Source organism: Pteronotus mesoamericanus, unplaced genomic scaffold (assembly GCF_021234165.1).
Source record: "Pteronotus mesoamericanus isolate MK-2021 breed Mesoamerican mustached bat unplaced genomic scaffold, CSHL_Meso_final contig_75, whole genome shotgun sequence".
Lineage (NCBI taxonomy): Eukaryota > Metazoa > Chordata > Mammalia > Chiroptera > Mormoopidae > Pteronotus > Pteronotus mesoamericanus.
Window position 1 is genome coordinate 5,672,794 of NW_026555249.1, and position 25,169 is coordinate 5,697,962.

Here is a 25,169-nt window from a genome sequence, read left to right on the forward strand (position 1 = left end):
CCCTTGACCACCATCAAGCAGGGATGTCTCATAGGGAGGTAGGAGCAAGGGAGGGTCTTACGTATGTTGAAGAAATGGATGAACAGATACAGCTAGAACTGTGTACTTACAGGTCAGGAAGATTATACTTCCCTGTCAATCCACAGTAATTGAACATGAGACCCAAATATTTTTTTATAAATTATTTCTTTAGTGGTAGTCGGGAGAATTTATAGCTTAAGGAATAAGAGCTGTATTCTGGAGACACATGGGAAAAGCCAAACCCAGCTTTTCTACTTCTTAGCTCTGTGACATTAAACAAAGTAGTTAACTCTCTGGACTTTAGTTTCCACATCTGTTAAATGGGGATAATAATAATAACAGCTTTTATCTATCAGGTTCTTATGAGAATTAAATGATATAATTCAGGGATTGGCAAACTATAGTCCATGGACCCCCTGTTTTTGTGAAGAACAAAACCTGTGTTTTATTGGAACGTAGTCACGCCCACTTATTTATGTATCACCTGTGGCTGCCTTCACACTGTACCAGGAGAACTGAGTACTGGTATTAAAGGCCACATGGCCTGCAAAGACTGAAATATCGACTAGCTGACCATTTACAAAAACAATGTACATCATTTCACACAACTCCAGCTATAAAAACATTCAATTATTGTATTCTGTTGCTTGCAAAAATTACCTTGTGAATTTAAGGAGCTATGAAATAAAAGAAGACAGTTAAAAATGAAAGCTGCATGCTGGCGGGAGGGTTTAAAGGAATGGTCACCCAGACAGATACATATAAAATAGTTAAAAATAGAGCTGCTTTAATTGAAGCCATGGTGGGGGCATGGAAATATACTGTATCAGACATACAGAGCTGTGTAGGTGTTCCTTACGACCAGCAGAAATTAATTGAAAATGTGAAGTTCAAAGTCTGAATGGCAAAGGGCTTTTTCTTTGATTTCCATGTGCATTTTTATTCTCATCCATCACTCTTAAAAGGCACAAGAACAATGAAAAGGAATAGCATACGGTAGTGTTATCCCTGATGCCCCTTTTAGAATAAATGGAGATAAAAGGAAGGATTCTCAAATCACTCTGGCTGCCTCAAGTGCTTTCCTTTCCCCCTCTTTTCTACTCTATGCATTCCCACAGGGACTGCTTTGCAGAAACAGAGATGGGCAGATGTTACGCTTGCTTGACAACTCTTGAGAGTGAAGTCAGCAGGAAGCCTTGCCACCTCAGGCAGGACCTTTCTTCGGCACCGTCAGGAGGCTGCATTTCTGATGCCAAGCAAAGCACTGGGAGAAGTTGATGCAGAGAAGCCTGGGCCAGGAGGCCAGGAAAATAGCCCCAGGCTAGCAGGACATGGAAAATGTAACCAAAAAGCTAATTCATCAAAGCTGGTGCTGAGCAACATCACCCCCATCTTGGGGGAATGCACCTGCTACACTTGGCAGGCTGTTGGGGACGTATGAGGCACCCTCACACAGTCAAGTCACTCGCCTAATCACGGGGTTTAGAACACTGACTTCAGCAAGATAAGCGTAAGTTGGCTGCTTGTATAGCAAGGCTACATCCAGCTCATTACGTTGACGCCAAGATCAGGGCCCTCCTGGTGAGTTCTATGATATAGTTACCCCTCAGACCAAGCCAAGAGTTAGGATGAGGATGATGTCTTCGCAGGTGAGGAATGTTAACTGCACAAACTAATGAGCCAATGTGAAGCCCTGTCCTGGAGGTCAAGGACTCTGAAAGGGCTTCCCTGGGGCAGCGTGGCAGGTGGGCGTCAGAGATGGCCCTGCCCCTGCACAGCTACCCCCAGGCACCCCATGGAATCTAGGTGCCGCTGTGAAGGGATTTTGCTGCGGTAATTAAGGTCGAGAGTTAGATGACCTTAAACCTAAGGAGATGATCAGAGTGGCCATGATCTAATCAGATGAGTCCTTTAAAAGCAGAGAACCGTCTCTGGCCTGTCACAGGGGAAGACCGATTGGGAGCATGAGAGGATCTGATGTGTCACTGCCGGGTTGGAGACAGAGGGGGCCCCGTGGCAAGGAACGCGGGCAGCTCCCGGGAGCGGCCAGTGTCCCTGGCTTACAGCCAGCAAGGGAATGGGGCCTCCGTCCTACAGCCTCAAGGAAGGGGGCTTAGAGACAGACTTTCCCACAGCCTCCAGGTGAGACCCTAATACCCTGATTTCAGCCATGTCTCCCTCAGCAGAGCACCCAGACAAGCTTTGCCCGATTTCTCACCTACAGACTGTGGGGTTATCGATTGATGAGTGTTGTCTCAAAGGTGCTAAGTTTGCAATCATGCATTTTAGCAACAGAAAACTAATACTTCAGCGAATTTCCTTTTATCTCCATTCCTCTCTCTTATTCCCCTTCATGTAGAGGCAAACTGTTGCTTGTTATTAAGGTGTATCCTTGAATTTGTATATGGCCCCCCCAAAATATCTATGTTCTTGTTTTGTGTGTGTAGTTTAATTTATATCAATAGTGTTGTGCTATATATGCCATGCTATGTATTGATTTGTTTTTACTCAGATCTATCTTAAGACCTAGCCATTTGCTGTGGGTAGACCTGGTGAGTTCCCTCTGACTGCTGCAGAGTATTTCATTGCGTGTATGCACTACATTTTATGCACGCAGTTTTCTCAGTTGGATTTCAGTGCCCTGGTAGCAAAACAAGCACTGTGGTAAGCGTCCCTCATCGATGTTTCCTCCTGATCCTGGAAGAACTCCTCCAGGGTCTCTACCCAGCAGTAGGATGGGTGGGTCATAGGGTTATGAATACTTAATCCAACCATGGGCTGTCAGATTGCAATCTCAAACGGTCACATCAGGGCACTCCCCTGTGTGAGGGTTTCTGCTTTCTGCTTCTTCCAAGATCTGACAGACATTACCAACGTCCTCCTCTTTGTCCCTCTCTCAGGCATAAAGTGTTATCTAGTTCTTTTAATCTGCATTTCTCTGAATCAGTGACTTTGAGTGTCACTCCCTGTATTTATTAACCAACTGGGTTTCTCCTTTTATGAACTGCCTGCTCATATACTTTGCCAAGTTTTCCATTAGGTTTCTCTCTTTTTTTTTTTCTTTTCCTTATTAATTTCTAGAAAGCCCTTATACTTTTTAGACAGCAGACTCTTCTGGTATCTTCCAATATGATGTTTTTCTGTTGACTCAGAAATACTTAATGTTTTATAACTGCATTCACCAATATTTTGCTTTATAATTCGTGCTTTACTGACATCTTTATTAAGGACTATTTCGCACCATTAAGGTACTAAAATATTATCCAGTATTTTCTTCTCTTGGCTTCATATTTTTATCTTTCACATTCCAGTCCTTAGTCTTCCTAGGGGCGAGGTTTGTATAAAACTCTCTAGTTTTATTCTTCTCCATTTAGTAAGCCAGTTTTCTTAACACCTTCTGTTGGCAGTCTACTCCGGGTAGAGAAAGGTGAGAAATGTGGATGTGGACTGGACTGAGAACCCAAAGTGGCTGTGCCATCCTCTGGAGGATGGCATGATGCAGTGACTCAAGATGTTGGTGGGAAGAGATTTAAAAAAGGGTCTGTCTCAGAAGATCCTGTCCTGAACAGCCATTTGGCCCATGCATTGTTATCACGGATCTCTCATTCATCAGCTTCTTCTGGAGCCCGGAATTCCTCTTCACTTGGCAGGGGTGGCAGTAGAGAAAGGGCCGTGCTTTCTGTGAGCCCTGGTGACATCAGCCACTGGCACTAACCACGCTGCTCCGAACGTGTCCACTCCAGCATGTGTCATTCATTCCATCTTAAAATCCTTTTCATCACAAAATTGTTGAGGCGCAATGACATCAACAAATGGCACGGATTGTTCAGCTAGAGCCTTCCGATGATGGGAGAAGAACCCATTAAACGAACCACCCCTATGAGCTGGGCTTCTCCGAGCTAGCCCTCCAGGAACATAACAATCAGGAAACTCTCAGGCCTCTGCACAACTTGGTCTCAGAGATCACACATCCTGCCCTGCCTGCCTAACAAGGCCTCGGCCAGGTATGATCTTTCATTGTGTGCTTTAAATTCACTGCTCTTTCTTAAAGCTTCCAGGAAAAGTGATCCATTCCTCTTTTCTTCTCACGCAGCCAGGACCTTCCCTCCCCACCTTCCCAAAGCAGCGCACAACTACCTTCCCGCCACACCTCCTCCCCTCAACTGCTAATTCCGCCTGGAAGTCCAGGAGTGATTTCCCAAGAACTGCATGGAAGGAGGATCTGACCCCTGGCCTCCAGGCCGCCCCTGCCTTCTTTAACCCCCATGGGCCTTAATAATTAATTCCTGCCAGGGCCTCTCTGTTCCCTTGAACTCGTTCCCTGGAAACAATTCCTCTATACAGCTGTGAACAGATTCCACTGAACTAAGCAACCATGGTCACCACGCACAAAGCCTCCCTTAAGAACGGCCCTCCAGTTCCGCTCTAACGTCAACCAGCTTCCCTCTGTTCTAAAAGAGTCAACCAGCTTCCCTCTGTTCTAAAAGAGTTCGGCCTCTCTGCCTTGAGGCATCCATTTGGCACCAGTGACAAACCCAGACCCTTTGATGGAGGGCAACAGCCTGCCTCAAGGCTCCTCAGTGACACTCGGAGAGCCCCCTCCCCCACCTCCTCAGTCAGCCCATGCCTCTGGCTCAACCAAACACAAGCGTCCCAAACCCTGGCACATGAAGGGAGGTAGGCGAGACGTCCCAGACTGGAAGAGAGGCCAGGGTCACTGGGGAGAAATCGGAATCAGGAAAAAGGCGAGGCAGCCATTTCTGGCCATCCTATCGATTAAGGCTTTGGTGGATTCGAGGAGCCGAAGGAGTGGGGCACTTAGGGAGGAAGATGAAGGATCTATGAGGAAGGGCAGGCCTGAGTGAAATGGCCCAAATGGGGCTCCTGGAGCCACCGTGCTGCTCTGAGCCCCTTGTTAGGCAGAGGGAAAGGGTGACAGGAAGGGATGAGTGGCTAAAAGGGACAGGACAACTGGGATGCAGATTTGATCTGGATCCCGTTTGCATAAGGCCAGCCCGATCACATGGCCATACTTATTTTCAAAAGAGAAGGTAATCGAAAAAAAGAAAGAAAGAAAACGGGCAGCACCGCCCCCCACCACCTCCACCAACCAAGAAAGCAGGTGGTTGATAGAGAACCAAAAAAAGGGTCTAGGGTCAGGGTGGTTCTAACGACTTTAAAGCCAGTTGTTAAAGAATTCTGCTTTTTCATCAGCTTCTACAAAGAAAGCCGATACTGTAACTGCGGGCAGTTGCTGGCTTGAGGTCTCTAGTTCCTGACAAAATTTTATTTTCAAAATGATTTCATTGTAGCACTGGCCAGTGTGGCTCAGCTGGTTGGAGCATCATCCCACACACCAAAAGGTTGGGGGTTCCATTCCCCCCAACCTTTCAGGGCACACATCTAGGTTTCAGTTTCGATCCCCAGTCACGACATGTATGGGAAGCAACCAATTGATGTTTCTCTCTCTTTCTCTCTCTCTCTCTTTCTCTCTCTCTCTCTCTCCCTCCCCTTTTTCTCTCTCTAAAATCAATAAACATATTTTTTAAATGATGTCCATTGTGGCTATGCTACAAACAGACTCTTGTCTTACGAAGTGCACATCCATGCGCACACACATAATTCAGGCAGGACACACCCAAAATCAGAACGAGTAAAACTTCAATAATAATAGAAAACAATAGATAATATTTACTATGTCCCAGACAGTCTTTTAAGCACACACATACTCATATTAACCCATTGAACCTGTACCCAATAAAATAGCTATTATTAAATCCACATAAGTTGGGGCAGGCGGAGATCGAATATCTTGTCCCAAGTCCAACTATGAGAAAGGGGCAGACCTGGGCCTCCCATCCAACACTCTGGCTCCAGAATCCATCACTAAACCCACTCCATTACCTGGCCTCTTAAATGAAGGGATTTACCTGCCCAGCCAACATCAACAAGGACCTTAAGTCAAGCTTTCCTGTGAGAGATTCCTCTCTAATCAGCCCACACAGCGGTCTAGCAGCCAAAGGCAAATATTTTGCTGGACTTACTGCATATTAAGTAACTAACAGCAAGAGGCACACCATTGGTTCCAGCCAAAGGCCCTGTCTCCACCTCTGGTCGGTCCTCATCTTGGATGACTCCCCACACCCTAAACCACGTGGGAGAAAGCACCCGCAAGGCAAGCGCTTGCGTGGCCCACGTTTACTGTGCTGCTCGCAGGGTCCATAGAATGATGGGTGCCCATTAAGCTGACCCCTTCAGTACCTCCTTTTTATTCTGGCTACTTTCACCATGACTACCACAGGAAACAAAATATAGTGCCACGGCAAATGAACAGCTCCCCAAGCGGGAAACTCCAGGTGACAGAGACAGCGAAGACAGCCCTGCCCCATGGCCCAGGCCATCGCAAAAGCTACAGGTGGGCGGGTCCTCCCAAGTGCCTCCTGACACCCAGGAGGAGCCCTCCCCAGAATGATAACACAAGGAGGCAGGGTCCCTGAAGGGTGGCCGGTACCAAGACAGCTCCCCGCCTTCTGAGCACCGCGCCCGTTCTGCGGTTGTCAGGCTCAGCGTCTAGGCAACCGACCGTCCACTCTGCCGTGTGTGACCTGTGGCTGGAATGATCTGCAAAGGTTCAAAGAGAAGGAGAGGAAAAGAGTATCTGCAATTTGCTTTCTCAAGGCAAAAGCTGGGACTCTGTGGGAGGGTCTGCAGGCTGGTGGACGGGCAATGAAACAGGAAGTGGGATCTCTGGTCCAGTTCTAGGCAGTGCCCCGGACTTGCTGTGTGAGCGTCGCCAAAATCCAGCAGCCCATGACGCCTCAGTTTCCTCATCTGCCCTCCACGAGGTTCCTACCTGACTGTGTTTTTTGCAAAGATATTGACCTAATGAATAAATAAATATTTTGTGAGGGGAGAGAAAGGTGATGGGCATGGGCACTGTACATCTATTCAAAATTACAATATGAAAAACAAAAGCAATCAATATGGTTGGAATTCTCTCAAACAGAATGGAACTTCCTCTCTTGTTTAAGTTGCATTCCATTCAAATGGCATGCCGGCCGACATGCTATGCATTAAAAACTTTGTAACCCAAATAACATGGTCAGTATCTATCTCTTGGAAGGGCACATGCTCAGAAAGAAAATTTCCACTGAGCATTGGAGGGATGGTGGTGTCTTCCCTTTAATTTGGGGGCAATGATACAACGTTTGCTTATTTCAAATGATGGTTTACCAAAGAGCTGGACTGCCCCCTCTTTAAATACAACTTTGCCTCCTTTTATCTCAATATAAATATAAGGCTCACTCCCTCGGACTCTCACACAGCACCAGAGTGAGACAACCGTGGGAGGCAGAGACCAGACAAACCGGGCAGAGAAACTGGTCCAACATCAAAACATGAAGGGGAAAAAAGCCGCTAGCTTATTTCCCCACTCTTTGGTGAACCTTTTCTTCTTCCTTTTTTATAAGTTAGTCAATACAGTCCTCTTTTTAGCACCGATTCCAGGAACACATTTGTTTCTAAGAGATCTTCCAGAATACAAGAACTACAAAAAAAAGTCACCATGAATAAAGTAAGATGTGAGCCACTGCCTCATGACTGTGGAAAGGCACATAGACTAGTGTGAGGGGATAACAATGAATAACTAAAGAAGGGTGTGATGGCGAAGGAGAAGACATAAAATTTCTGTTCACAAAAACCCTGTTCCAATAAGTTCCAAGTATGCCTGGGGTCACAGAGTACTACTGACTTTTTTGTTCATAAATTGTTACAGAAAGCAGCTTCACTGGTCTTAAGCTCAAAAGTGGTGGAATAAGGAGAGAATTTCAGTCTTCTCTTCAGTATTTTTATGAATGTTTCAAATATTCTACAATAATGTTTGTTACTTTTATATTTAGAAAAAACAATACAGGTTATTTTTAAAACAAGTTCTCAGCATTTCCGAGAAGCAGAGGAAGGCTTTCCTGCAAAGCCGCGTACTTAACACGGAGCTCACTGCCAGGTATGTGTCAGGGAGTGACTCTGTCCTCACTCAGGAACCCTTGACCGTCTCTGAACTCTTGGCGGGCATTCCAGAGGGCAGGGACCCTGTCTGCCCCACAAAACCCTGGGTCGGGGGGGCAGAAGGGTAAAGCTCCGCCCCCCCAAGTCAGATCGACCAACGCCTCTTAACCAACTCCCCACACACACATACCCACGGTTCACCCAAAGTCCAAGAGCAAATCGAAATTTAGGACAGATGTCACCATTTCCTTGGAGGATTAAGAAACCATGTTCCAACAGTCATACACACATGCTGCTGTTGGCCAAGAATTCTCCTTTCAAATGCTTGCTTAAAAATACATATTCAGGTCACAAGGAAAAGGCTGAGAGGCTTTAGTGGCACTCAAGATGACCAGATTGGTCTTTGGGAACAGTTAAGTGCCAGGTGGCACTTGCAGGGAAGGGGACCAATACAAAGCAGAAAAATATCAGTGGAATAAAGACAAGTAACATCAATGGAATATAAATATGTCGCTATCACTTCACCGCTTTCCATAACCCATGAATGGTGCTAAACATTTTTCAGTCCCTTTAATTCTCAGGACCACCTATGGCGTCTATTCTGTTTTTCAGAACAGAGGAAACTGAGACGCAGAGAAGTTATGTGTCCCAGGCTATGCAGTTACCAGGTGGCGGGGAGCCCCATCCGTAAGTTCTCAGGGCCACAGGCTCCACAAAGGCAGCACCACGTCTAGTCTGCTCTGTCCCCAGCGGGGGCCACCATAAGTATTAATAAGTATTAATAAAAGAAGACCGCACAGCCCCCCAAATTAGTTCATTGACTAAGAGCCACAGTGCCAGGTTAGCACTTGTCAAACACTATCTCCAGTCCTTACAGTAACTTTTCAAAATCTGTGCTATTTCCCCATTTTACAATAGAGTTAAGATAACTGAGGCTTAGAGAGATTAAACACACGCAATATTCTCAGGACTGGGAAATGCAGAGCAGTGTAAGGTTTTCCCCATGTTTGGATAAAATTTATAATCAAACAGAGGATAATATCCACCCATTATCTATCTGTCTATTTATCTATCTCTCTATCCATCTGGGCAGTTTATGCAGAGACCCAAATGAGAGAGAGGTGCTATGGAAGCTCAGTACAGACATAAATATTTGTGGCTTTGTTTTTTGTTTTCTTAAAGTCTACATCCACACTAAGCTGTCACAAAGCATTCTCCCACGTGAGAAAGCCGAGAGAACGCAAGGGAAGACGCTGGCCATGCCAGCTGTGGTTGGGAGAGGAGAGTTCACCTGCCACGAGGAGACCTGCTCAGCCTAGAGGAGCGCGTGGTGCCAATCTGGGATGGCTTCCCGGCGGCCAGGCAGCCCCTCCAGCTGTAGAAATCGTCCCTCCCCTAAACCAACCTCAACACTGTCCCATGGGTGACTCGCTCCCTGTGCAGGTACCAGCCGTCTCCAAACGTTCTGTTTTACAATGCAAATACCTAAATAGTGGTGGCACAGAAAAGTTCCGGGAGGAGAGGATGAAAGTCAGCTGGACAACCTGGGAGACCAGAAGCAAGTTCACTCAATAAATCTTACTGAATATTCACCAGAGATTACAGATAGAACAGAACAAAAGTGAGTAAGAGGGAATCCGCTGCTCTGGGGAGGCCTTCCATGCCGGTGGCAGCCGGTGGCAGCCGAGGGGTTTAAAGGCAACAAGGAAGCACAGATTACAGAGCGCCCTGGGGAGGAAAGAAACAGGGAACGGAAAGGAGAATAACAAAGCGGGGCTGACCCTGACTCGCAATGCTCGGCTGACCCTCAGGGGAGGTGATAAGTAAGCAAAGAACTGAAGGACAAGAAGGACCCAGATGATCTAAAGAATGTTCTGGCCAAATACAGCAGCAACCGACATATCAGAGCAGGCAGGGCGGCCGAAGCCTGAGGACCAGTGGGTGTGGGGGGTGTGGAGGAGCCGGAGCCTGGAGAAGGAGACCATGCTGGCCTCTGCAGCAGCCTGGATTCGATCCCCAGAACAACGGGTAGCCACCGGAGGGCTGGGAGTGCACCAAGCGAGACCCGATTTTTGTTCCTACAAGGTCGCTCTAGCTTTCTGTGTAGAATGTATCACATAGAGGCAAGGGAAACAGGGACGAGACCAGGTAAGAGATGGGGGGCCTGGACTAGAGTGGGGGTGAGTATGGGGGGACCAGAAGGACCTGAGCTACGTTGTGGAGGCAGAAGCAGCAGGACTACAAGGGGCCCAGACGCCCGGGCGAACAGGGCTGGGGAGAGCCCATTTCCCTTGGATTCCGTCAAATACGTATCACAAGAAGGTCACCAGAAGAGCTCTGCTCACCCCACCCTCACAAATAAACAAATTGCCTTTGACAATCGACCGCTTGGGTCCCCCAAGAAATTCTGGAGAAGCATCCATTTCTCGCAGGAATCTGACGCTGTAGGGCTGGGAATGCTTTTGTTTCCAGCTGCATGGGAGTCCTGGGCGGAGGCAAAGCTCTTCCCGTTAGCTCTCCAGCATCGGCAGTGGCTTTTCTGCTTGGGACTTCTTGCAGGGTATGATTATTTAGAGAAAGAAGCTTAAAAGAATGTGTTGGTATGATAAATAATAACGCCAGCAAGGAGACAGTTCAACGGCAGTGAGTATCTGGATTCAATTACACCGTTACTCAGTGAACAGGTCCAGTGATCCAAACACCACTGAGAATTCATTAGGGAAAGAAACCTCATTTGTAACTTTTTACCAGAGAAACAGATTTCCTATTGAGCAAGGCTTGCCTTTCAGAAAACTTGCTTTTAAGAAGTTTAAAAGTTGTATACAATAGAGAGTGCCATATAAAAACTGTACTTAACTAAGAACATTAAAATGTCACAATTAAATTAGGATTTGTGGTTCTGTTTAACATCTCTCAGATTTTCTAAAGGAAGAACTGTCATGAAAAATGCCAAAGCCTTTTAATTGCTCTCCACGACATCACCACAGAAATGCTCACACAGACGTTCCTCCAACGTCATGCGGAGGCTCACTCGGGTGTCTACGGCCACTGCACAAATTCAGAAAATATGAAGCACTCTTTCAAAAGTGTAACGGATTAAAAATATTCGGTCACAAGGAACATGGCAACTATATAGTTTCTTAGAGCTCATCAGCCAGACTCAATGGGGTCAGAGGACAAAAAAGAAAAAAACCTAATAGAAAAATGAAGAGAAGGGGAGAAAAGGAAAGAAAATCTAAATGAAGACTAAGAAGCATAGAACATAGAGATATTAGAGAAGTAGAAATAACCGTGGAGAGGAGGGAGGAAGAAAGAAAGAACGGAAAGATGGAGAAGAGGCCTGGGAAGGGGACGAAGGGATAGAAGTGGGTAGGAGGACATGAGGAAGGAAGAGCTGACCTTGAAATCAGAAAGGTCATATCCTCAGAGAAAATGTGTCCCGAGACCAGACAACTGACTGAAAACTGGAAAATGATAGGCTGGTTGCAGTAACTCCCCCTTTTTCTGACTGAAAAAGCAACCAGACTTGAAACATCCCACTGACATTCATTCTTTTGAGTCCAAACTTCCTCGACGGCAGGTCCCTCATTTAGAAAGTGAAGCTCCTAAAACAGGTCTTTTCAAACTTGACCCTTCTGTGATTTAAAAAAACGGCACAATGATACGGCGATTAAGACCACAGGAATGGGAAGTAAACTTGCTTAATTTCCTCTCTATGTGTGTGCCCTTCAGAAAGTCACTTGACTTATTTATGCTTCAATGTCCTTGCCTATAAATGGGAGTTGATGATAATATCTATCTTGCAGGGATCTAGTGAGGACTAAGTCCAAACAGAGCCTGGTAATGTAAGAAGTATGAACTATTTAACAGCCTAGATCATTCATCCAAATTCCAAGCATCTTTTACCGGCTAATCCATGCAGGGGGGTTGCACAACAGGTGACCCCCGCTTTAGATCAGAACTTTGCTGTGTGCTATTGTTAGGCAGCTTGCTCTTCCCAAGTCTAGCATTTTTGTGTCACTCAGACACAAGGTGCTTTTCTTTCCTCAGAGGATCCCAAGACAATCTCCCTTCCTGGCCTAATGTGTGATTGACACCCCTCCCCCCACCCGGTCTCCAATCTGGGAGGGAACAAGACAATGGGGGTCTACGTCCCATGATGAGGAAAGTGGACAGAATAGAGGGCGTCCATGCTTGGGAAAGTCAAGCTTCTTACCTCCTAGATTTGACTGTGTCGCTTCAAAACTCCCGAGAATATTGTGCTCTCTCCACCCCTGCCTCTATGCATCTCACCCATTCAAAAAGGTTGTATAGAGCGATGTACTGAAACGCAGCAATAGAAACACACTAACTTATCCTGCTCCCGTGCATTTGTCCATCCTACTGTTTATATTCACTGTAAACAAATGACAGTATTTTGCTTGGTAGTTTCATGAAAGGGGAATAAGAAAATTTCATGTTTTAATAGGGTAGAATAAAGTGACTAGCGTGGTAGGGGGAAAAGACACTACAAAAAGATGGCTTTGGCACTTTGCAAAGCCACTTTCCTAAAGGTCCTTAGATGAAACGATGACTTTTTCTAAGTGAACCTGCTAACTCGCCGTTCCCTGACATCAGTGGACAAAGCCTAGGTGGCTCCCTGAGAGAAAGGCACCAAACCTGGGGGAGGGAGTACGGGCCCGGGAGGGCCGTTTGCTTGCGTGTATTTTCTCTAAGGTTTTCCAAAGCAGCATGATCTAGGTCCAGCAATCACAGGATTAGCAGGCACAGCCTATTTCATTTCTTTACCTCCCTCCTCGTAAGAGCTAATAGAAGGACAGAACAACATCTGGGCGGGGCTCTAGGATCCCACTGCGTGCGTGCGTCCAAATTCCTCTCCCCTCACTAGCTGTGAATAGGGCAGGTTTCCTACGCCCTCCCTTGCCTCAGTTTCTTCATTCCACCCTGGAATCGACGATGGATACCAAGACATTTTAAGAGCTCAGTTCAGGAGATCCAGCAGCCTGGATTTACTCACAACTCAGCACGTACCAGTTGTGGAAACTTGGGCACCGTACTCAACTTCTCTGTTAAGCAAGAGAACAGCAAGGCCGTAACAGCAGTACCGCCTCACAGAGTTGCAGTGAAGGTTAAATGAAATCCAGAAGTAAAGAGCCTATAACCGCGCCTGGCACACCCGGTTGAGTACTGCAGCAGAAACAGCTGTAGTTGTAGTAAGATGGCAGCCCTGGTCTTCCGTCCTGTGAGACGGAGGCCAGCCAGCAGGGAAGGAACGATCTTCAGCCAGCAGACTCGGCCTCCGTTCAGTTTCTGATCCAGCCAGTGAGTGTGTCAGCCTCAGGCCCCCCTGCTACCAAGACCCGCGGCTTAATGCAGAGATTCAGGAAGCTAGAGCCTTCCACGCCTGCTAAGCTGAGCTGCGTCCTCACACAGTCCTGTCACGCTCGCCCAGGCTCCGTGGCTGGCCTTCAGCACAGTTTCTTGGCTCGCACGCCAGCACTGGAGTTTCACCCCAAACTGCAGACTCCTCAGCCAGGGCCTGACACTCACAGCCCTTACAGGCCTGCTGGGGACCCCTTCACTTCCTGTGCCCGAACCTGACGCTTCTCTGCATCTTCGCCCACCTTCCCTGCCACCCTCCCTGAGTGAGCACAAGTGGGCCAGACACTCGCTGGTGGTGGGCATTGCGCTGGCCCACCTGCACCCCAGGCCCGGTCCTGAACGCCCTCTGCCTGCTCCTGGGGACCCCAGCACCTGAGTTGTGCCCCGTGAGCACGCACGCCACAGTGCAGTGCCTGGCTGGCTAGTCCGGACCTGCACCGGGTACCTCGGACCCAAGCCGGATGCCCCGGATCCAAGCAGAACACCTCAGACCCATGTTTCACGCCCCACCATTGCCTTCTTTTCACTAGAAAATGTACCAAAGCACGGACACCCCCAAAAGTCTTTATACAAGTCACACCTTTTAAAAAATCCCATCTAAAGCAAAGGCTCCTCCCTGTCCTCTGGGTCTTGGACCCTCTTCCTTGGGGCCCTTGGTTCACCAACTACTCTCTGTAGGGTTAACTTCTGCTTCCCCTGGCTTCTCTCAAGCCTCTCCCAGCTTCCCAAAAGAAAAAGTAACCCTTTGTTTCTCTCTATCCACTGACCTATAGTTTTCTTTTCTTCAAAAAGAGGTGTCTACTTTTGGAGCTTAATTTCCTCCTACTGACTCTTCCATGTAATCCACTGTGGTTTCTGCCCTCCACCCCCACTCCCCACCCCCACTCCCTCATGCTGCCCATGACATTCCAGACCCTGACACCTCTTCACTTGCTGAACACCATCCTCTTTCTGACTCCACGGTCGCCCTGCCCGCCCGGCTGGGTACCCAGGCCACCAGAACTAACACCACGGTGCATCGGAGAAGCCTCAGGCAGGCCTCCTTAACTGTCTCTCAGCGCCGCCTCCTCAGTCTCCAGGACGGGAGGACTGTGATTTTACTCTGTTAGGACATCTCGGTACACAGGCCCAACAGGTCATTGGAAATGGTCATCAGTAACTCCCGAGAGAAGGAAAATACTTGGTAATCCTAGGACAGACATGCAATGTACCCTCCCATCCCATTCCACCCAGACCTCCATCTCAGGTTGCTGATTTCCATTCATCCTTTCTAATGCTTCCATGCATTTACAAGGTGCTTTCCCGAGAGATGTACTTCATATTATACAGCTGAATTGATAGTAAAACTAAGTGTTTTGGGGATGGTTCCGCTGGAAATAAACTGACAGAGCTGTACCTACCCACAAAGGGAGGGTTAACAAAAGTACATCTCTGCTTCATGAAAGCTTTTTAGAGCAAAAGGAATTTAAAACAGGAGTGGTGTGCACTGCAACTTTGAAGCAGACCTTTCCACTCTGAAACTAGCATAAAGTTTACTTAAGATTCATAGTGCTGCATAAAGAACGATTGAGAAAACTCTAGGGGCAGCTGAAAAAACACAGGGAACTAGGAAGCAGGCATGCTGCCAGGCACTGGGGCGGCCTCTCCAGCTAAGTCCTCTCTCTGCAAGCTGGAGCAGAGGCCCCGCGGAGGACACCTGTAAGCACAGAACGCCCTCGGACACCAGGACGCTGGGCATCACCCCAAGAGTGGCGGCAGCAGTGAGGTAGGGGACACAAAGGCAGATACGAAGGCAAGGACAGCCACCAAAGGCAGAGCCAGGCTTCGTGGGCACTCAAGAAACACCAAGAGAGAGCAGGGAATCTGTCCCCAGCCCAGCATGTGTTCACAGAACGTCTGAATTAAAAGGGCATCTGCTGACCAGCCAGACAAGGTCCCCTTTCCTCTCCCCACTCTCTCTCTCTCCTCTCCTCTTCCGAACAATTCAGCTCTAAGCCCTTCAGGGCCCCGTAGGCATCTGTATGGGGTTTGGGTAGGGAGGTGCGGGGTGGGGATGCAGGGGGAGCCCAGGTGGAGCAGAGTGGAAATGTTACCTGCCTAGGAGGAGACGTGATGCAGGGGAAGGGCGCCCAGGACTCAAACCAGACGGGAAAGGCATCCTTGTTGCCGCGCCAGTGACGCAGCATTTCAGAGCCTGGGCTCTAAGAAGCCCACAGGGAAACAGCCTCTCCAGGGCACAAAAGCCCAGTGATCTGGCATGAGAGTAAGAGCCTGGGCAGGGGCCAGAGGGCGTTTGCATGAGGCGCCAGAGTGCCAGCAGAAAACGCAGGAGCCCAGCTGAGGAGACACAGGCATTTAGGCAAGAGAGGGGGTAGTTGTAGAAAGGACAGCCACGGGGTATTGGCTGCAAGCGGGGGTGGACCAAATGAGTAAACAGGCTAAGGATAACAGGAGGCAGTTCCCTCACCATCGGAGATGTTTTTTACAAATTGTGGAAAGAAAGAAAACTAGAATGAATGCTCTAATGTTGGGCCGGACTTAAACATATTGGTGTAGAAATTGCCTCCACAACCTTCCGTATGGAGACAGAGATACTAATAACCCCAGACGCAGTTGCACGCTTGGACTTACACGTGTGCAGGCATGCACACGCATCGCTTCCGTTGCGAGGGCCTGGCGCAGCAACACCCAACAGCAGTGGCGCATCTAGGGCCCAGACCTTTGCTTCTAGACACCACTCTCCAGGAGACGGGGCAAGGAGCTGCTTAAAGAAATGACGGCCTCTAGAGCTGGGGAAGTACGGGGTGAGCCTAGAACGTCGCGTTGTACCCAGAAGCCACAGAATGCTCAGATAATGAAGGGACAAGCCAAAAGGACACAGGAGCCGGACTGAAGGGCTTCCACTGGCCAAACTGAGAAATCGAGCATCACGATAAACAGGGATGTATTCGTATGGACACGAGCTCCTCCTGGCATCACTAAGTGAATGGGTGAATTGAAAGCTTATGAGGAAGACATGTTTCCCTAGTTTCAATGTCTTTCCCCCTAAATATTTATTAATTAGAAAGAGAAAGAAGACTAGCTCGCTCTCCGCTCCCCAGCCACACCACCGTCTCGCAGTTCCCCCACGGGGCTGCCCTGGCTCGCCCACCCCCGGGCCTGTGCACATGAGTCATAAGCCCTTTTGAACCTTGTACTTTGTAGCAGGTGAAGGTATTACCTGATGAAAAAATGTTATTGCCCTGAATCAGTGATAAAGGAGAAGATGGGTCAGAGGAGAGAAAACTTTAAATGCCAAGGTTAAGGTAGAAAAAATGTATTCGATTATGAAAAAAGAAATCATTGAAAATTTAAAGTTATTTTGTCCAAAAAAGAATAAAGAATAAAGTATATGTCAATTCTAGGGCACTGCAGATAAATGTGAATAAACAAAATTTTTTATTGAACATTAGAAGACATTTTCTTCAGGACATTAAACCTTCTGGTTATTCTGCAATTGTAGCAATAATGTTAATAATAATGGCTAGTTTCTAGAACATTTACTCTGTTCAAGGCACAGTGTTACATAGTCGATATCCTATTTAATCCTCACAACCAACCAATAAAATAAGTATTAGACTAGCCTCCTTTTATAATTTCAGAGATAATTCGCCCACAGTTGCAGAGCTAATGACTATAATCTACCTAAGCCAAGAACCCACTCAGGCTCCAAACACTACATGCCTCTCATCAATTTCTAGAGGAAATTATCACAAGAGGCCCTGGCGAGGTAGCTCAGTTGGTTAGAGCATCGTCCCGATACACCAAAATGACAGGCTCGATCCCCGGTCAGGGCACACACAAGAATCAACCAATGAATGCATAACTAAGTGGAATAACAAATCCATGTTTCTCTCTCTCTCTCTCTCTCTCTCCCCCCCCCCAAATCAATAAATTTTTTTTTCTAAAAACTTATCACAAGAAAAACTCTAATATCAGCATCATCCTTCTGCAACCCATCCATTTCCACAACATAGAAAATATAAATACCCACCGCTGTACAACTTGGTCTACAACACTATTTCTCACTTGAACATTTTCTGACACTTTAGTTTTTTAGATTCAATTTTTAAAGAGATGTTTTTACCCATCCATGAATTAAAATCCTGCATTTGCACACACCACCTCATGATAGTATATGCCTCTACTGCCAGCTGCTCAGAGTGTTGGAGTTTCTGGGTTTGCTGAGATAGCAGAAATCGCTCACTTCATGTCCCAGATGAGGAAGCTGGGACCTCGAGGTATAACGGGACTTGCCTTCCTGAGAACCCTTGCTAGCGGGGAACAGTCAGACAGAAAGTAAAGTCTCTCAACTCCAGGTCCAACTCTTCTGAAGACTAAAAGCCTAAACCACAGTGGACGGTGCTAAAGATGAAACAGGAAGAAAAACCTGCTTATATCTTTATTGAAACAGTTTAATATAAACAAAATTAAGTAGTAAACGAGCTCATTCTTGCCAGAGGAAGCACCTATCAGTAGATCCCAAACTCTTTCGGGGTCCTTGGCCAACGCAGGTGCCCTCAGAGTCTTCCAGACAGAAAAGAAACCCCACTCAGAAGGGGCACTGCACGGGTGCCCCACCCAGCCCCCAAGCTCAGTCGCACCCTCTGCCCCACCGCAGTTTCAAATGGTGACACACAAGGACGTTTTTATTCTCTTAAATTGGAACTGTGATTTCACCCATTTCTTCTAAGTCACCATTTCAGAAAAAGTCCCTTTCTGTTGACTTATTCCATAATAGGTAGCTCCCTGCCCCCACCCCAACACACACACACACACACACACACACACACACACACGGCTGCTCCTGTACCTGCAATAAACCCCCACTTGTCTGGAAGCTCTGCTACGAGCAGCCCATTTCCAGTGTTCCTCCCCTGTCAAGCCAAGCCAAAGTCAGAAAAGAGATAAGAAACATACAAACTATATAACTTAAATAACGTATAAGTTCTAGAAGTTAAATAGATGTTTGTAAAATAGTATATCTTATAAAACACATAAATATATTAGATATATGTAAGTTATATAAATTAAATAACTTATAAGTTATAGAAGTTGAATAAGCCTTTTTAAGCTAATAGTTTAACCTCATGCGGTGCTTCTGCAGATGTGCTATAAAAAAGAATGGTTAAAAAAAATCATTAAAACACAGTAAGAGCAAGAAAGAGAAAGGAAAGCCAAAGAGAAAGCCCAAAAAACCCACAAGCCAGGGACAAATAATCAGTCATTGGAGATAAGCTGAGAATGTTGGGGGATCAGAAAGAGACATTTAATTGCAAACTTAAATAGAAGAAACAAAGACCAGCTAGAAGAAAGGAAGCCTGCTTGGAAGAAAGATAGCGCATCTGATGACCCAGTCAGAGCACACAGAAGCTGTGCATTTTTAAATTGTGTGACTCACTCCTTAGGGTCACACCAGAAATCAATTAAGTGGGGAAAAAATTTCCGAGAAAAATCGTTCTTGTAAACAGGGTGGTGGGTGGCTGGCTTAGGGAAAGGGGAAGTCAGTGACATCCAATGGGACCATTAGCATGAAATGTGGTAACTTCGATGAATCTGCGCCTCAGAATTGCTAACTGTCCTTCCCCCCAAGGTCACCACAGAACCATGGAGACACATGTAAATGGGGACACGCGCTCTCAAAGTCAGAGAAGCTGGGGCCAGTAGGAAACACTGAGGGACAAAAGCCACTCTTTGCACATGAACGCCTGACATATCTCAAGGAGGGAAGTAAGAAAATCAAACAACATATGCCACTAGGAAATCTCAGAAGGTCCATGTTTTCAAATGTGTTTGGAGGAAGATTTTTCTGTGTTTGACTATTGGAAAAGCAAATAACCAGGTACCATCCATGAAGAAGGCACACAGAACCACTGCAGGGTTCACAAACAGCTGATAAAGTGGATAGACTAGCACATGCATGCCCCCCCCCAAATCCCCAACGTACTCAGTCAAGGATGTAGAACATAAAGGAGGTGAGGTGGCCCCGGCCCAGGAGCAGAGGCCACATCTCCTGCCCCTGTCGTCCATGGGGTACACTGCCAGCCAGACCCGAGAAGGAATCCTCTCTCTTACTTCGCCATTGCCCTTTTATACCTAGACTTTCATTAACGTCCTGAGAAACTTCACACTTGCAATCTCGTAAGGAAATACATATAAACATCAAGGTCCCCTCAATCTTAACCCAAACCTAGCATCCCCAAGGCTCTGTCCCTTTGGGGGGAGCAATGAAGTCTAAACAGTGTCTGTGCCAGCCTACCAGGGGCCCAGAAAGCCCGCCTCTTCCCAGCTTGGATGAAGACTCTGAAACAAGACAGTGCTGCTTAGCACACTCACCACAGAGACGCGGGTTAAAGAAGCTGAGCGCCACCAGAAGCTGCCACGGCTGTCCATGCCAAGGACATGGGTTCTAACACAACCAAACACTGCAGAGGACAGAAAAGTAGCAAAGAATGACAGTAGGTACATCTGGCCACTATAACCTACTTTATTTGGCTCCCGAGTTCCCATGGATTTTTGCAGTCTTTTCTCTGGATCACATTATCTCTTTTGCCCATCAACGCTAATTAGAACAGCAGCATTAGCCCCCGCCCCACAACTGTTTCTAATCATCATTAGGTGCCTGGGAACCAAAGAAATGGAACATGTAAAAGGCTGTACTCAAACAGAATTAGTGTCTCTGGGTTGGATGAGCCAACGTTTGTCAAATTTTAATGCACGTACAAGTCACCTGGGGATCTTGTTAAAATTTAGGCTCTGATTCAGCAGGTCTGGGTAGAATCATAGAGCCTGCATTTCTAACAAGCTCCCAGGTGATGCCAGGCTGCTAGTCCACGGGCCACACAGTTGGCAGCAAGGACCCAGTCCCTTCAAATCACAGAGTCAAGGAGACAAGGGGGGTCATTCCAGTCAAAAATAAATCAGTCCCGTCACACTCAAAGATCATCTCCAACAACCGAGTAAAACGTTCTTTTAATTACCAAGGCAAAAACCCAGGTCTCCGGTTCTCACTTCTCAAAGTCTTTATTAGTATCTGTCAGTCACTGGAGACATTTTTGAAAGGAACTAGACCTTTCTAAAAGCCAGTATTTAAGTTCCCTGGACATACAACTTACGCTGCATCAAAAAAAGAGGAGAAATGTTAAAACATAAATAATGGCAGACTCTGGAAACCTAATCTCCAACGTCTGCAATGAAAAGAGAAATGCGACTCAAAGTCATGTCTCCACGGAAGAGCAGGCGAAGGCAGCAACGTCTCCAGGAGGCAGCGGTGCGGGCCTGCAAGCCAAGTGATTAGCTGACCAATAAACAGAGCACTGGCCTCTCGTCTCCCGTAACAGCTGAGGGTCTTTCCTTCTCATGCACCCTGCCAGGGCCACAGGGAAAGTCCTTAACTCGAGCCAACAAAGAAAGAAAATAGTGCTGCTTCTCCAAGTACAGGTCCTTCAGTTCTCTCTCTCACTTCCAACCCATCGTGCTGAGAACTCACAAAATGAACGCAATGAATGTAAAAGTAAGCAGAAAGATGAAAAGAGCGGGAGGGGGGAAAGCCACTCACATTTATGAGCTTGTAACACAAAGCCGTGATAGCGACGGGCCCACTCTCCCACCACCCGGAAGCCACGCCCCAGTTTCACATCGGAGTGAGCTGAGCATGGGTGTTAGCAGGCAATCCGCGAAGGCCAGGGGTCAGGGTGCATTCTTCAGCCTGGGAGCAGCATTTGGAGATACACAGAGCAGTTCTTTCCCTCCCCCGGGGTGAGGAACAACAGACCCTGACACACAGGCATCCCACAGCTCAAATGAGCATTTCCTGCCAATGTGCCCTGAACTCCCAGATCGGGGAGCGAGGCGGGAGGCCACGCCGGGTGAGCTTTCCCACTGGGAGAGCTTCCCCACTGGGCTCCGCCCGCAGAATTTATTCCTCAGACACAAGGCCCCAGCCTGCAGCCAGAGTTCAAGAACAAGAGGGCAGACATGGTGACACTCTCTGATTGTAGGGAAGAGGGACCAAGGACAGGGAGTCATGTGGTCTAACACACATCTGTCTCAACAGAGGCGCCACCAAACGGCATTTCTCAGTATCACTAATCTCATGTGTAGAATTGACACTGCAAAACACTGTGAACACTTAATTCTTGCACTTCTGAAAGTTAGCACCTGATACAATCTGAAGAGTTAAAATTGTTGCAAGAGCATATTCTAGCAAAAAAATGATACCTTGTTGGTTAAAAGCTGGAAAGCTATCTAAAGTTTCGTAGTGCCCTGCACCCTGAAAGAAGGAAGACTAAAGTTCTTTTGGAAGCATGTCTTCCATTTGTTCTGGTGACAAAAATTTCAATTTTCAGGTCAAAGTAAGGATGGTTATACAAGGAGACAAGCGTTGCCATCCAACATGGCCATTGGATATACATTTCAGCAGAAAAGTTGCATTGCGAATTTGGGTGTTTGTATGGGAGAAGTGTTCCTCCTCTATCCGTATTTATCAGATCTGAGTCTGTGTGTACTTGTCTTCTGCAGAAGGTCTCCTCCTTTGCATTCAGCCCAAGGAGTGGTTCACTGGAGATCAGAAGCAAAGACCCAATGGTATCAAGAAATAGACACAAACTTGTTCTTCACTTTGAACCAAAGGAGAGAGTGGGAGAGGGAATTGGTCACATCTTGCTGCAGCTCAATGGAAAGGGATCTGTTATTAATGTACACGGACACCCCACCTCTCCACACTGGTATTTGAAACGGACTCCCTCAGGCTTTGGGAGACATGCTGGCGATGGACTTTTGTGTTCCCACGTCATCCGGGTGTCACAGAGCCAGGTCAAATCCCGTGCGTAGGGGCCTGCGTCACTACTGTAGTAACCAATATTTGTGCAAAGAAAGCATGCAGCGGAGACAGGTGAAATTCTAAAAGGCGCCTCCTTCAGACAGATGAATTTTAGAAGGCACCCCCCCCTCAGGCAGACAAATTACAAAAAGGGTGCTCCACCGTCGGCTAAAGGGTCACAAAAAGGGGCCTTTTCCATCTGGCGCCAAGACTTGGTTCTGCCAACAGACTCCAGTCCAACCATTATCCTTCTGACTAGGACCACCCTCAGTGAGCATTCGTGAGTTATGGCACATGAACAAATGAACCTGAAGTCAGCCAGCTTATGTGCTTACAGAAAGGAAAGAAACTCATTTGGATTTTAGTGCCTTTTTTCTTTATAATCATCTATTAATTGTCCAATTATGTGTGAAAGGCTCCAAAATAATCCCAGTGGATTGGTTCTTTTGGAAAAATCATTCAGTGATTTGGATCTAATTTTTTTCCACCATTTTGGCCACCACCACAGAATTCCATTAGTTAATATTTGCTTCTTTGTGCTCCTGAATTTAGTAGGAATCTGAAATCTGAATCTGAAAATGCCCACATAGTGGTTCTCACTGCTCCCTGGGAAATTTCCTGTGAGAAATGCTATCAGAGTGGGATTTATAATTTTTCCTTAAGAGGCTATATAATCATCACCTTTGGAAGGAGAGAAGACCAAGCTTCATAGACCTTTCGGTCCCATCAGTCAATCTAAATAGGTCTCATGGGCACAACTGGAAGAGACCAACCATGTCCATCCATGGATTGGAAGGTTAATTATAGCAAATATCAATCTTCCCTTGACCCAAGTTAATATATAGGTTTAATGTAATTCCTATCAAAATCCCAGTAAGATTTTTGTAGTCATATTATTCGAAAATTTATATGGAAATGCAAATGAGCTAGAATTACTAACCCAGTTTTTGAAAAAGAAGAATAAAATGCGAAGAATCAGTCTACCTGATTTCAAGACTAGTTGTATAGCTATAGTAATGTAGATCCTATTGGTGGAATAGAACATAAAATTCAGAAATAGATTTACAAAACTATGCCCAACTGATATGGACAAGTACAGAAACAGTTCAAAGGATGGAAGGTAGCCTTTTTTTTTTTTAATGGTGCTGGAGCAATTGGACATCCACAGGCAAAAGGAAGGAAGGAAGGAAATGAACCTCTACTTCAGTCTCACAACTTATACAAAAATTAACTCAAAATGGATCATGAACTTAAATATAAAATGTAATCATAAGGAGGGGATGGAGGCAGGAAGGAAATCGGTGACTACAAAAGGACAACAAGAGGGGTTGTGATGGACATGTTGGGCATCATGACTATATTAATGTCCAAACCCTGGCTCCGATATGATAGAGTAATTTTTGCAAAATGTTACCATTGGTGGGGGGGAGGGGGATGGGCCAAGGGTACATGGGACCTCTCTGTTTTAGTTCTGACACCTGCATATGAATTTCCAACTATCTCAAAATAAAAAGTTGAACTTGAAACTAAAATAATACGTCTTTCAAAACTGTAATCCACAGTTGAGCTCAAAACAAGACAGGAGGTCTCAGTGTGCCAACAGGGGACAGAAAGGAGAGGAGAGTGGGAGCTGAGGCTGAAGGGCTGTCCCTGGAGCGAGCCATGGCCAAGGGATCGGGCTGAATTCCCCAGCAAGGCTGGGATTGAGGCTGGGGTTTGGGGAAGAGCCGGAACCGTATTTATTTTAATAAAGCATGAGCTGGGAAAGACTGTCCCTCACTGCAAACAAGAACTTAAAATATTTCTTTACTGACTCAGGTACAGTCTAGGTGGTAGATACCTAAACCAAGCCCTTGGTAGAAGTGGAGTACCCCATAATGAGCCTGAACCTCAAGTTGTATCAGGCACAAGAGTGGAGTCTAAGAGTTTAGACTATCCTACAGTGCAAAAATCTGAACTGAAATACTAACAACTACCCAACCTAGAACCAGTCCTGTAGGTCCTGGCAAAAGCAGATCCAAAGCCACCCACTGAGACCTTCACAGGTCACAGTTCCCACTAAGGATGAGTTCTGAGGTTAATTGGTTAAAGAATAGAGTTTCTCCATCAAAGAACCAAGAGTGGAACAAATCAACTACACCGTTCCAAAGACATAAATTCCATAACTTCAAAGTTATAAAAGTGATGCGCGGAAAGGGCCGATGCAAGTGGCTGAGGCGGACAGAGGGAGAGCCACCAGCTGAGACCCAGGCTAACTCCATCTACAACAGCCTTCAGGGAGTGGGGACCGGAGCCCAGGGCGGGAAGGTGGTCATCCCACCGCTTGTCATGGGTGACCTTTCTTGGGTCTTCAGGTTGCAACCATCTGAGTCTGCTCTGAGGGAGACTAAACGGACTTCAAATTAGAGACAGTTCCCAGAGAACACAACCACCACCAGCAGGATGACCACATCTGAAGCAAAACATATGCCGGCCCTGAGCCACACCAATGCGAAGCAGATGTCCTGCTGCACAGGACAGTGCTTCCCCGATGCCACCTCCAGGCTCCTACCTCTGAGTGGTAGGAGGCTGAGAGCCAGCATCGCCTAAGCTTGCCGCCCTGTGAATCTGGGAATGGGGGCATCCCCGGGTGAAAGGCAAAATAAATATGCTGGCAATCAGACCCCAGACAAATGATCAGGTAAAAGCAGACACCAGTCCAACCATTGTCCTCCTGATGAGGACCACACTCGGTGAGCACTGGCAAACTATGGCACGTGAACAAATGAACTTCAAGCCAGCCAGCTTGTGTGCTCACAGAAAGGAAGGAAACTCATTTAAATGTTAGTGCCCTTTTTTTTTTAATAACCATCTCTTAATTGTCCAATTATGTATGAAGGGCTCCAAAATAATCCCAGTGGAT

The 25,169-nt window shown here is 46.7% G+C and overlaps 1 protein-coding gene across 1 annotated transcript in view; it reads right to left on the reverse strand.

Moving 5' to 3' along the window:
- The window catches only part of ADAMTS12 (ADAM metallopeptidase with thrombospondin type 1 motif 12), a 230,100-nt gene that overhangs the window by 197,270 nt on the left and 7,661 nt on the right, over nt 1-25,169 (reverse strand). The window lies entirely within an intron of this gene.